General features: G+C 44.1%; 1 long non-coding RNA gene across 2 annotated transcripts; it reads left to right on the forward strand.

Annotated features, from left to right (window-relative positions):
- The first annotated feature begins 1,281 nt into the window (after positions 1-1,281).
- LOC118362133 (uncharacterized) lies at positions 1,282-14,272 on the forward strand. 2 transcript variants are annotated; one of them, XR_008086087.1, is made up of 7 exons: positions 1,282-1,976; positions 2,327-2,409; positions 2,567-2,901; positions 3,031-3,164; positions 6,935-6,994; positions 8,126-8,196; positions 9,371-14,272. It is a non-coding gene; the product is annotated as an uncharacterized LOC118362133 (long non-coding RNA). The 2 variants fall into 2 exon arrangements; XR_008086086.1 differs by lacking the exon at positions 9,371-14,272 and having other exon boundaries at positions 1,286-1,976; positions 8,126-9,118.
- Positions 14,273-14,615: the final 343 nt, after the last annotated feature.

Here is a 14,615-nt window from a genome sequence, read left to right on the forward strand (position 1 = left end):
GGTGGCAACTTTAAAGAATCTCAAATGTTAAATATTTTTTTATTTGTTTAACACGTGATTCCATGGGTGTAATTTCATAGTTTTGATTTCTTCACTATTATTCTACAATGTAGAAAATAGTACAAATAAAGGTGTGTCCAAACTTTTGACTGGTACTGTGTGTATATATATATATATACAGTATATTGTCCCTTGACTGTGGATTTCTGACATGCATGACTGAAGTTGCAGACTGACTTTTCCCTAAATATCTTAACACATTTCAACTGAAATCAGTTTTGTTGTGAGATTGTCAGGTAGTATACAGTGATTTTCATTAAACATGCAACAGTGTAGATCCTTAACAATTATGCATATATTACTGTAGGTGGATGGAAATTATCCAACCATTATGTAGAAGTGTTGAAATTATGTTGAATATGATAATAAACGACATTTATCAATCTGACTCCAATATCTGCGTCTCTAGGATCTAGTCAAGGTAGCGAGCCTTGCGTCACGGCTTAGTAGGCTATGACTTTAATGAACATTTCACCGTTATGCAATTATTTAGACGCCAGATAATTGGCGCAGGTAGCCTAGTGGTTAGAACGTTGTGCCATATAAATCGAATCCCCGAGCTGACAAGGTAAAGATCTGTCGTTCTGTCCCTGACAAGGCAGTTAACCCACTAGACCGTCATTTTAAATAAGAATGTATTCGTAACTGACTTGCCTAGTTAAATACATTTGGAAGAGCTACCATAATGCGATTTCTCAATTCAACTAATAGTATTACATTATACATTACATACTACTCAGAGTAGGACAACATGTCTTCAATTCAGAATAATATATAAGAGAAAAAACAGTGTGAGATATTGCAAACAAATTCTCAAACAATGAACAAAAAATGTATCGTCCTTTTAACCAAATTCAAGCAGAAACTCACGCCCAACCCGAATGAACATTTATTTACACTTTGCTAGTTAATAAAAGACAGGAAAAAAACATCCAGATTCTAATCAACTACATTTAAATTATAGAAGCGCTCCTCCTGTGTCGCTCCTCTTTGAACAATATTCAGTCTGACGAACAAAACAAAAATTCCGCTGTAACTAAATCCATAGCACTTACAGTACAATTAAAACGTTTAAAATGCGTAGCTCTTTATGAACTCACATATCTCCAAAAGGGCCAGTTTGACGAGAATGGTCACTCTGACAGTGACAGGCGACTTGTGCCCTCTGCTGGCCAGAACTGGTAGCTAAATCTGAGTTCACAAACAGAATCAGGAAGCCACCGTTGACAGAACACAAGCCACTCCTACTCCTTTGAAGAAACATTTGAAGGAAAACGAAACATAAAGCTATCTGGTACTCTTGCTGTTTGTTGGTGTGTGTTTGAAAATGACAGAGGCTATGGATTCGATCAGTTGTTCTATCTGTCTGGATCTACTGAAGAATCCAGCGACTATTGCTTGTGGACACAGCTACTGTATGGGCTGTATTAACGGCTGCTTCGACCAGGATGATTCTAAGGTGGTCTACAGCTGCCCCCAGTGTAAGGAAAGCTTCATCTCCAAGCTGCCCCCAGTGTAAGGAAAGCTTCATCTCCAGGCCCGTTCTGTGGAAAAAAAACACTCTTCTGGCTGAATTGGTGGAGAAACTGAAGACGACAGAATAACTCCAAGCTTCTCCTCCTGCTCACTATTATGTTGGACCTGGAGATGTGGAGTGTGATTTCGGCATTGGGAGAGTGTGTCTGGCCTCTTACTGTGAGACTCACCTCCAGCCTCACTGTGAAGTAGCTCCCTTAAAGAAACACAAGCTGGTCAAAGCCTCCACACAACCACAGTAGAAGATCTGTTCTCGTCATGACAAAATACTGGAGGTTTACTGCCGTACCGTTCAGCAGTGTAGCTGTTATTTTTGTATGAAGGATGAACATAAAGGCCATGATACAGTGTCAGCTGCAGCAGAGAGGACTTAGAAACAGGTAAGAATGGAACTCTGCTGTTAGATATCACATATTTGCATTTAAACAGTCTAATAATAATTACTCTTGTTACCCTTGCCTCATAACTATAAGGAAATGTTTTGTCTACTACTGTGACACAACTGAAATGTCAAAGTACATAGAGTAGATAAACATTCAATCACTGTTGCTAGGACTAAATGTGTCTTTGAGGAATACATTGCATCTCATTAAGTCCATGCAGGGCATAAACATGTTTCAAACATGACATGCTTGAATGCAAATAGTTGGAAAATTTCATTTTCTAGTTTTTGTAGAAATACAGAGTAGGATGTAATAAATGGCTAAATTAATTTAATATTTTTCTGCAGAAACAGTTCTGGGAGAAAATCAAGAATCCCAGAATAAAATCCAGGATAGAGAGAAGGAGATACAGGTTGTGAACTCTATGAAGGTGAGTGTTGGGGTCATCTATATTTACATTATATATACATACATACAGTACATGCATATATACATACATTTCCAGTCTGTCTGGGGTTCTGGTGAGAGCGAAGTGAATGGGCTGGTTGACATGGACCCTTCTACTCTCTTTGTGTGTGTCCAAACAGCGCTCTGCACTGGCAGCAGTGGAGGACAGTGAGAGGAGCTTTACTGAGCTGATCCACTCCATTGAGAGAAGACGCTCTGAGGTAAAGGAGTTGATCAGAGCCCAGGACAAGGCTGAAGTGAGTCGGGCTTAAGGACTCCTGGAGCAGGAGGTCGCTGAGCTGAGAAGAGATGCTGAGCTGAGAAGAGATGCTGAGCTGAGCTGAGAAGAGATGCTGAGCTGAGAAGAGATGCTGAGCTGAGGAGAGATGCTGAGCTGAGGAGAGATGCTGAGCTGAGGAGAGATGCTGAGCTGAAGTAGCTCTCACACACAGAGGATCACATCCATTTCCTCCAGGTGACATCACTAATTTAGATATACCTCACAAAATAATTTCCAAATGTCTATTTAGATTATTCGACCAATTAAATGTACTTGTATTACATTAACATCTAACTTTCTCAATACTTTTACTTCTCTCTATAGAGTTTCCAGTTCTCTGTGTCTCTCCTGGATCTCAGGCCTTATCTCCTTTAAGCATTTGAAGACATCAGTCTCTGAACTGAAAGATCGACAACAAGACATATGCAAGGAGGAAATGGACAAGATATCTGATGACGGTTGGTAAAATGCATTTCAAGATTTTGCATAGAATAATACCTCAAACTGCATGACATACTACTAGATATAAAATAACTGCATTACATACTACTAGACATGAAATAACTGCATTACATACTACTAGACATGAAATAACTGTATTACATACTACTAGACATGAAATAACTGCATTACATACTACTAGACATGAAATAACTGCATTACATACTACTAGACATGAAATAACTGCATGACATGTATTTGTGATAGGACCAAATGAATGTATTTTTTAATTTTTTATTTTATTTCACCTTTATTTAACCAGGTAGGCTAGTTGAGAACAAGTTCTCATTTGCAACTGCGACCTGGCCAAGATAAAGCATAGCAGTGTGAACAGACAACACAGAGTTACACATGGAGTAAACAATTAGCAAGTCAATAACACAGTAGAAAAAAATGGGCAGTCTATATACAATGTGTGCAAAAGGCATGAGGAGGTAGGCGAATAATACAATTTTGCAGATTAACACTGGAGTGATAAATGATCAGATGGGCATGTACAGGTAGAGATATTGGTGTGCAAAAGAGCAGAAAAGTAAATAAATAAAAACAGTATAAAAACAGTATGGGAATGAGGTAGGTGAAAAAGGGTGAGCTATTTACCTATAGACTATGTACAGCTGCAGCGATCGGTTAGCTGCTCGGATAGCTGATGTTTGAAGTTGGTGAGGGAGATAAAAGTCTCCAACTTCAGCGATTTTTGCAATTCGCTCCAGTCACAGGCAGCAGAGTACTGGAACGAAAGGCGGCCAAATGAGGTGTTGGCTTTAGGGATGATCAGTGAGATACACCTGCTGGAGCGCGTGCTACGGATGGGTGTTGCCATCGTGACCAGTGAACTGAGATAAGGCGGAGCTTTACCTAGCATGGACTTGTAAATGACCTGAGCCAGTGGGTCTGGCGACGAATATGTAGTGAGGGCCAGCCGACTAGAGCATACAAGTCGCAGTGGTGGGTGGTATAAGGTGCTTTAGTGACAAAACGGATGGCACTGTGATAGACTGCATCCAGTTTGCTGAGTAGAGTGTTGGAAGCCATTTTGTAGATGACATCGCCGAAGTCGAGGATCGGTAGGATAGTCAGTTTTACTAGGGTAAGCTTGGCAGCGTGAGTGAAGGAGGCTTTGTTGCGGAATAGAAAGCCGACTCTGGATTTGATTTTTGATTGGAGATGTTTGATGTGAGTCTGGAAGGAGAGTTTGCAGTCTAGCCAGACACCTAGGTACTTATAGATGTCCACATATTCAAGGTTGGAACCATCCAGGGTGGTGATGCTAGTCGGGCATGCGGGTGCAGGCAGCGATCGGTTGAAAAGCATGCATTTGGTTTTACTCGCGTTTAAGAGCAGTTGGAGGCCACGGAAGGAGTGCTGTATGGCATTGAAGCTCGTTTGGAGGTTTGATAGCACAGTGTCCAATGACGGGCCGAAAGTATATAGAATGGTGTCGTCTGCGAGAGGTGGATCAGGGAATCGCCCGCAGCAAGAGCAACATCATTGATATATACAGAGAAAAGAGTCGGCCCGAGAATTGAACCCTGTGGCACCCCCATAGAGACTGCCAGAGGACCGGACAGCATGCCCTCTGATTTGACACACTGAACTCTGTCTGCAAAGTAATTGGTGAACCAGGCAAGGCAGTCATCCGAAAACCGAGGCTGTTGAGTCTGCCGATAAGAATTTGGTGATTGACAGAGTCGAAAGCCTTGGCGAGGTCGATGAAGACGGCTGCACAGTACTGTCTTTTATCGATGGCGGTTATGATATCATTTAGTACCTTGAGTGTGGCTGAGGTGCACCCGTGACCGGCTCGGAAACCAGATTGCACAGCGGAGAAGGTACGGTGGGATTCGAGATGGTCAGTGACCTGTTTGTTGACTTGGCTTTCGAAGACCTTAGATAGGCAGGGCAGGATGGATATAGGTCTATAGCAGTTTGGGTCCAGGGTGTCTCCTCCTTTGAAGAGGGGGATGACTGCGGCAGCTTTCCAATCCTTGGGGATCTCAGACGATATGAAAGAGAGGTTGAACAGGCTGGTAATAGGGGTTGCGACAATGGCGGCAGATAGTTTCAGAAATAGCGGGTCCAGATTGTCAAGCCCAGCTGATTTGTACGGGTCCAGGTTTTGCAGCTCTTTCAGAACATCTGCTATCTGGATTTGGGTAAAGGAGAACCTGGAGAGGCTTGGGTGAGGAACTACGGGGGGCGGAGCTGTTGGCCGAGGTTGGAGTAGCCAGGCGGAAGGCATGGCCAGCCGTTGAGAAGTGCTTATTGAAGTTTTCGATAATCATGGATTTATCGGTGGAGACCGTGTTTCCTAGCCTCAGTGCAGTGGGCAGCTGGGAGGAGGTGCTCTTGTTCTCCATGGACTTCACAGTGTCCCAGAACTTTTGGAGTTGGAGCTACAGGATGCAAACTTTTGCCTGAAGAAGCTGGCCTTAGCTTTCCTGACTGACTGCGTGTATTGGTTCCTGACTTCCCTGAACAGTTGCATATCACGGGGGCTATTCGATGCTATTGCAGTCCGCCACAGGATGTTTTTGTGCTGGTCGAGGGCAGTCAGGTCTGGAGTGAACCAAGGCCTGTATCTGTTCTTGGTTCTGCATTTTTTGAACGGAGCATGCTTATCCAAAATGGTGAGGAAGTTACTTTTAAAGAATGACCAGGCATCCTCAACTGATGGGATGAGGTCAATGTCCTTCCAGGATACACGGGCCAGGTCGATTAGAAAGGCCTGCTCACAGAAGTGTTTTAGGGTGATGAGGGGTGGTCGTTTGACTGCGGCTCCGTGGCGGATACAGGCGATGAGGCAGTGATCGCTGAGATCCTGGTTGAAGACAGCGGAGGTATATTTGGAGGGCCAGTTAGTCAGGATGACGTCTATGAGGGTGCCCTTGTTTACAGAGTTAGGGTTGTACCTGGTGGGTTCCTTGATGATTTGCGTGAGATTGAGGGCATCTAGCTTAGATTGTAGGACTGCCGGGGTGTTAAGCATATCCCAGTTTAGGTCACCTAACAGAACAAACTCTGAAGCTAGATGGGGGGCGATCAATTCACAAATGGTGTCCAGGGCACAGCTGGGAGCTGACGGGGGTCGGTAGCAGGCGGCAACAGTGAGAGACTTGTTTCGGGAGAGAGTAATTTTCAAAATTAGTAGTTCAAACTGTTTGGGTATGGACCTAGAAAGTATGACATTACTTTGCAGGCTATCTCTGCAGTAGACTGCGACTCCGCCCCTTTGGCAGTTCTATCTTGACGGAAGATGTTATAGTTGGGTATGGAAATCTCTGAATTTTTGGTGGCCTTCCTGAGCCAGGATTCAGACACGGCAAGGACATCAGGGTTAGCAGAGTGTGCTAAAGCAGTGAGTAAAACAAACTTAGGGAGGAGGCTTCTGATGTTGACATGCATAAAACCAAGACTTTTTCGATCACAGAAGTCAACAAATGAGGGTACCTGGGGACATGCAGGGCCTGGGTTTACCTCCACATCACCCGCGGAACAGAGAAGGAGTAGTATGAGGGTGCGGCTAAAGGCTATCAAAACTGGTCGCCTAGAGCGTTAGATATAGATATATGTATAGATATGGGTAAAGTTTATCTAATGAAATGGCTGGTCATTTCATCAACCAATCCCCATATATCCCCCTCTAGTTACCTGTATATTGTTTGATAGTGGACATGAATAACGTGGACCTGTGATACAGTATTTACTAGCCTGTCTGTCTCCACAGTGATTCAAGTTCAGATTGACCACCCTGCTGAGCCCAAGACTAGAGAGGAGTTCTTAGAATGTGAGTAAACACTGACTTTTTATTTTATTTGACCTTTATTTAACTAGTCAAGTCAGTTAAGAACAAATTCTTATTTTCAATGATGGCCTAGGAACCGTGGGTTAACTGCCTGTTCAGGGGCAGAATGACAGATTTGTACCTTGTCAGCTCGGGGTTTGCAACCTTCCGTTTACTGCAACCTTCCGTTTACACACCACACACACACACACACACACACACACACACACACACACACACACACACACACACACACACACACACACACACACACACACACACACACACACACACACACACACACACACACACACACACACACACACACACACACACACACACACACACACACACACACACACACACACACACACACACACACACACACACACACACACACACACACACACACACACACACACACACACACACACACACACACACACACACACACACACACACACACACACACACACACACACACACACACACACACACACACACACACACACACACACACACACACACACACACACACACACACACACACACACACACACACACACACACACACACACACACACACACACACACACACACACACACACACACACACACACACACACACACACACACACACACACACACACACACACACACACACACACACACACACACACACACACACACACACACACACACACACACACACACACACACACACACACACACACACACACACACACACACACACACACACACACACACACACACACACACACACACACACACACACACACACACACACACACACACACACACACACACACACACACACACACACACACACACACACACACACACACACACACACACACACACACACACACACACACACACACACACACACACACACACACACACACACACACACACACACACACACACACACACACACACACACACACACACACACACACACACACACACACACACACACACACACACACACACACACACACACACACACAGACACACAGACAGACAGACAGACAGACAGACAGACAGACAGACAGACAGACAGACAGACTTTTAATCAAGTGATTTTAACCACTATATTTTTCATCTTCTCAGACTCCTGCCAGCTGACGTTGGATCCCAATACAGCACAACAGCACCTGTGTCTGTCTGAGGAAAATAGAAAGGTGACCATTAGTTCTAAGGTTCAGTTATATCCTGATCATTCAGACAGATGTACCTTCTTTAAGCAGGTGCTGTGTAGAGAGGCTCTGTCTGGAGCCTGATACTGGGAGGTAGAGTGGAGCTGGAATTGGGTTTGTATAGCTGTCTCATATAAAGGAATCAGCAGGAAAGGAGATGGTAATGAGTGTTTGTTTTGGGGGAAGTGATCAGTCTTGGAGGTTTGACTGCTAGACCTAGACCACAATGCAGGAACACTGTCCTTCTATAGCGTCTACGACAAAATGACCCTCCTCCACAGAGTCCAGGCCACATTCACTCAGCCATTCTATCTGGAGTTCATTTGCTGGATCATCTGAATATACTGACACCTATTCAGTTACAAAGCTATTTGTCTGCTGGCCTTGTTGATACATGTGCAGTAGGACAAAGATTGATTGACTGTGGCCGAAGTTTGACGTAAGATTGCAGATATCATAGAGTACAGACGGCATAGTTGCTTCATTTGCATGTACTGAGGGGTGAACAAAACCAAGTGTATATGAACGCATAATGAGACATTCATGCACTGGAAGGAGTTCTTGACAGGTGAAACAGTCCAATCATCATTGAGCTCAGTTTATTCAGTGTCTGGTGGCACAACACTGCTGAACTATTTCAGGGGAAGAGACATTTGTACTTGATTGGGATGAGGTCGTTTGTCTTGTTTGCTACGCAATAAATGAGGAGTTAATTGGCTCATTTCATGAAGTGGAGCTTTGATTCATGTTCACTGTACATTTGGTAGTTATTATTATTTGCCTAAATGTGTAGTTACACTGTACTTGCCTATGTAACTACTGTACCATGTTAATACACTGGTTATAGGGGCACGTTTTAAAGTGAGAGCGTTGTTGTTGTTCTAGTCCAATAAAACTGAGCCGATGATTTGTTGTGTTTTCTGTGTTACTATTCTCAGTGCAGCCTCTTGTTTGGAGTGGTTCAAGACCACGCAGATAACAAACAACAGAGGAGAGAAACATAACAAAATAATGTCAAAGATAAAGGCAAATGTATGCAAAAAGTAAAGAATTGAATAAAGTAGCCAATTAGTGAAGTTGTCAAGAGTTGAGTTCTAGCACAATGCTTGAAGTACAGCACTTAAAGCTGCTTCTTGTTCACTCCTCTCCATCTGTGCAGATACAGCAGCACGCTGACTTGAAAATCCTTTGGAGAACCCAACGGACTGATCCTTTCTTGGGTCGGATGGCAACAACCTCTGTAAATACCAAGAAGGGGAAAACCTTTGGTTACAAACACTGACCAGTGGGCTCTACTACACCAAGCTTTTAAGACCAAACACTGACCAGTTAATGGGCTCTACTACACCAAGATTTTAAGACCAAACACTGACCAGTTAATGGGCTCTACTACACCAAGCTTTTAAGACCAAACACTGACCAGTTAATGGGCTCTACTACACCAAGCTTTTAAGACCAAACACTGACCAGTTAATGGGCTCTACTACACCAAGCTTTTAAGACCAAACACTGACCAGTTAATGGGCTCTACTACACCAAGCTTTTAAGACCAAACGCTTCGTTCTCTGTCAGTGTAACTCACCTGCTTTCACGTCCTCTCTGTCCTTCTCTTCCCCCCGAGGTTGTCATTGGTTACCTCTACTGCTAAAAGTAGAACCCAATGCACTTTGGCTTCAGTTTGCTCCTCAATTCATGCACCTTGGTAGGAAAGAGAGGTAGCAGCAGTGATCCCTTCCCTTTGCATTGGTTACCTCTACAACAGTCTGCAGACAGAGAACACATGTGACCCGCTCTACGAGCGGAGGGGGCAATGTGGGTCAGGTGGAGCCGATGGGCTCAGAAGATTTTCCACAGGGAGGGGCTTGGCGGCGTGGGCTTCGAAATCTGCACCTTGTCCACCACTGTAGAGCAGATGAATTCTATACTTTGCATCTCCAGCAGTTCCTTCTCCCCAGAAGTGACTGGATGGCAGTGATGGCCGCAGCCTGGGAGAAGGGAGCCAAAAGGGGAGGGGGCTTGAGGCCGGTGCCATGCCATTTCTGTCCTAGGGCCACCACCATGCCCATGGCTAGGTCTCTCAGCATGATGGAATGTGCCTCTGAGCGACCTTCCTCCGGCTGGGGCCACAGGGCCAGGAACAGTCTGGGCTCTATGCCACCTGCGATTGACTAATCCAACTGGGGGACTATAGTGATGTGCAGTTAGCAAACAATTTGTTAGATTTTAACAACTCTTTTTACTGACTCGAGAGTCTGTTTAAAAAATAAATAACAATCTGAGTGACTCGTTCATTTTAGTAATTCGTTTGACCTGCTAGTGCTGGCCGCAATGAGTCCAACAGCAGGATTATAGACTCTCCTCCGGCTCAAATGTGCCCCGACCACCAACTGTCTATCATATGCACTCAGGGAAATAGATCATGAGCATAGAGAAGAACTGATAATTGATCGCATGGTGCAAGAATGACTGCAATTAATTGATTGTTGAATGTTATGATGGACACAACAGCTTTGTAGAACCAAAACTCTCTTCAACAAACTCGAACTCAAGAACAAATCGTTTGGGGGGGGTTGCAGTTTGCGAACAACTTTGTGCTTATGTATTTTATAAGAGGCGATGACCAAAACCTGAACACTAGTAGTTGTACTAGCACCCCAGGGCTGTCAACCTCACACATCTCCACACATGTCTTTTGTCAGCAACAAAGATAGATTACACATCATGTTATTTTGTCCACACCACAGTGCTACAGAACACCTGTTGTAGCCTCAGGCTAACAAGCCAGGCAGATTCACGCACACAGTCATCCTCACTGTCTGTGATTCTAACCTGTAGACCAATGAGCTGAGAAACACGGGGGGTCAGTGATGTGTGGTTTTGTCATGGTCATGGAGGGAACTGTGAGTAGCCTACAAACACTTTGGATACAAACCACAACAGCTGTCTTCAAGATGACCAAGAATACGTCAAAGATGACTTCAAGAGTCATACTTCTTCCTTTAAGCAGATGACAGTAATTCTGTAGTCAAATGCAGCATATGTATTGTGATGCTATAATGGTCTGGAGCCCCCGATACAAACCCCATTTGGACAAACACACTTTTTCACCCATTGAAAGCTTCTAAACTAGTGTATGTCTTCCTCAGTGGAAGCAGAATACGGAATACTAAACACCCCGTAATCCACAGTATCATCTCCGAAAGCTCAGGTCAAACAGCTTTGAACATCATTCCATACTGTATATTCTCATCGCTATACAGGTGAGCCAGACTGGCACAGCATGATTGGAATCCCTATGGCCACATTACTGTAATCACACCACATCTGAATGTGTTCCTCATGTATTCCACCCAGGACGGTACAAACTCATTTTTCAGTCATACTTGACTGGTCCTTCTGTAGCACAGTTGGTAGAGCATGGCACTTGTAACGCCAGGGTAGTGGGTTTGATTCCCGGGACCACCCATACGTAGAATGTATGCACACATGACTGTAAGTCGCTTTGGATAAAAGCGTCTGCTAAATGGCATATATTATATATTATTATCGAGGAAGTTGTTATTCTAAGTAAATATAGGGCTTGGTTGCTAGGGGCTACCACTGAATGAGCACCTGCTTTGCACATGTACAGCCTCACATAGGCAAATGCTTCTATAGCGCCTCGCGGTCAGATGCCGAGCAGTTACCATACCAAGCGCTGATGCAGCCAGTCAAGACACTCTCAATGGGGCAGCTGTAGATCTTTTTGAGGATCTCAGGGCCTAAACCAAATCTTTTCAGCCTGCTGAGGGGGAATAGGGGTTGTCATGCCCTCAGATCGCCATGATAGGTCCTTAGCGATGTGGACATCAAGGAATTGAAGCTCTCAATCCGCTCCACTACAGGCCCATTGATGTGAACGGGGGAATTTGGCCCTCCGTTTCCTGTAGTCCACGATAAACTCCGTTGTCTTGCCCATGTTGAGGGAGAGGTTGTTGATCAGGGTCTATCCAGGGGTTTCACTGTAGGTCTGAGAGAAGTATATACAGTATGCAGTCAGAATGCAGTCAGGTCTATTATTCCTAATCCTAGCCTATATCTAACCTCATGTCTGAACCAAGTAGGACCCGTGTGGGCATATGAATGTTGTATTTTGACTTATGAAACATGCTGTATTGTAATAGTTTTGAGGTGTCAACAGGAAGAGATAAGACTACTGTCTAGCAAACAGAGATATGGCTGAATATCTACTCCTTTTTACCACAGCCCTGTCAACAATATTCCTGATTCAAGTCAGAGTCCTTGTGTTCTGAATACACAGAGATCATTTTTCAACACTCGATCTTCACATTCTCATTTGAATCCTCTGGGCAGATCTGGGTGTAAATGATTTCCTACTCATTTTAGTGTCATTTTAGTGTCTTGATTATTTATTGATACAGAGAGTCCTGCTGGACTCCATCTTGTTTCTTCTCCCAGATGCCCACATCCCCTTCTGAATACTGTTTATGTACTACAGGCCTTACATAATCACTATTAAACATTTACTAAGAGATGTTTTCAATGAGAGAGAGAGAGAGAGAGAGAGAACACATTTTATTGCGTTCATTATTATTGCCCATTTTTTATGTAATTTTGTCTGGTTCTATCTTGAGACCACTGGCTGCCAGTTATATCCTCCAGCACAAAGAGACACACAGAGTTGGCATCACCATGGCAACTTCCCCCAAACTCCAGAACATAAACTTCCATCAGTGCAGCAAAGTGTTACAGACTCCATGAGGGGTCTATAGTTTGAGTGTGTGGTGAGAGAGAAGAGTCCAATGAGAGCTTTAAAGGCCAGAGAAGTACATGTCAGAGTGATGAATGGCATTTAGGAGGGCCCCACTCAGAACCCCATCCATACAATAGAGAGAGACACTGACGCACTACCTTGTGATCAACAGCCCTGACAATGACTGTGTGTGCTTGTGTGTGTATGTGTGTATGTGTGGGAGGGGCGGTGCTGTGTGTTTGTTTATGTCTGTCTGTCTGTCTGTTTGTGTGTGTGTGTGTGTGTGTGTGTGTGTGTGTGTGTGTGTGTGTGTGTGTGTGTGTGTGTGTGTGTGTGTGTGTGTGTGTGTGTGTGTGTGTGTGTGTGTGTGTGTGTGTGTGTGTGTGTGTGTGTGTGTGTGTGTGTGCGTGTGTTTGTTTCCAAACTTGCCAAACAATCCAACAATAGACCTTATCCTAATTCTACTATTACTATAGTGCACTAATGCCCCCAACACATTCCTTCGTTCACTGTGAATTACATCTGTCAGGCAGCTAAAACTGCAGTGACCTTGAAATGAAGGACAGGGTCATTCGGCTGGCATCCTTATATAGTAAATACAGAGTGAATAAGAGGCAAGAGATGAGGATGAGACAGGAAGTGTCTTTTTGTTGGACACAAATGTCGGCCAGAGGTCACTCAATGTATCGGGTCTCAGAATAGAACAGCACCCCGCCACAGAGATGTGTTTATTTTGCCTGTCTGCAACTCCTTGTGTCTGAAAATCATGTTATGACTCTTTGGCCAATTTGCTCTTTCTACATCCCTCATCCCCCATCCCTCATCCTCCATCCCTCATCCCCATCCTCCATCCCTCATCCCCATCCCTCATCCCCCATCCTCCATTCTCCTTCCCTCATCCTCCATTCCCCTTCCCTCATCCTCCATCCTCCACCCTCCATCCCTCATCCTCCATCCTCCCATTTCCCACTAACGATGTCTATGTACAGTGCATTCTGAAAGTATTCAGATCTGTCACGCCCTGACCTTAGACAGCCTTTTTATGTCTCTATTTTGGTTTGGTCAGGGTGTGATTTGGGTGGGCATTCTATGTTCTGATTTCTATGTTTGTGTTTCCATGTTTTGGCCAGGTATGGTTCTCAATCAGGGACAGCTGTCTATCGTTGTCTCTGATTGGGAATCATACTTAGGCAGCCTTTTCCCCTTTTGTTATTGTGGGAAGTTATCTTTGTTAGTGGCACTATAGCCCTTGTAAACTTCACGGTCGTTTCTTTGTTTCTTGTTTTGTTTTTGTTATGTTTCATTCAAATAAAGAGAAATGTACACTCACTACGCTGCGCTTTGGTCCAGTCATCTCCAGGAGGACGCCGTGACAAGACCACTTGACTTTTTCCACATTTTGTTACGTTACAGCCTAACATGGATGAAATCATTTTTCACCTCATCAATCTACACACACTGCCCCATAATGATAAAGCAAAAACAAGTTTTTTGAAACTTTAGCAACTGTATAAAAAATAAAATGGAACTATATTTACATAAGTATTCAGACCCTTTACTCAGTATTTTGTTGAAGCACCCTTGGCGGCAATGACAGACTTGAGTCTTCTTCAATATGACTCTACAAGCTTGGGGAGTTTCCTATGCTTCT

This window comes from Oncorhynchus keta, chromosome 29, assembly GCF_023373465.1.
Source record: "Oncorhynchus keta strain PuntledgeMale-10-30-2019 chromosome 29, Oket_V2, whole genome shotgun sequence".
In the NCBI taxonomy this organism is placed as follows: domain Eukaryota; kingdom Metazoa; phylum Chordata; class Actinopteri; order Salmoniformes; family Salmonidae; genus Oncorhynchus; species Oncorhynchus keta.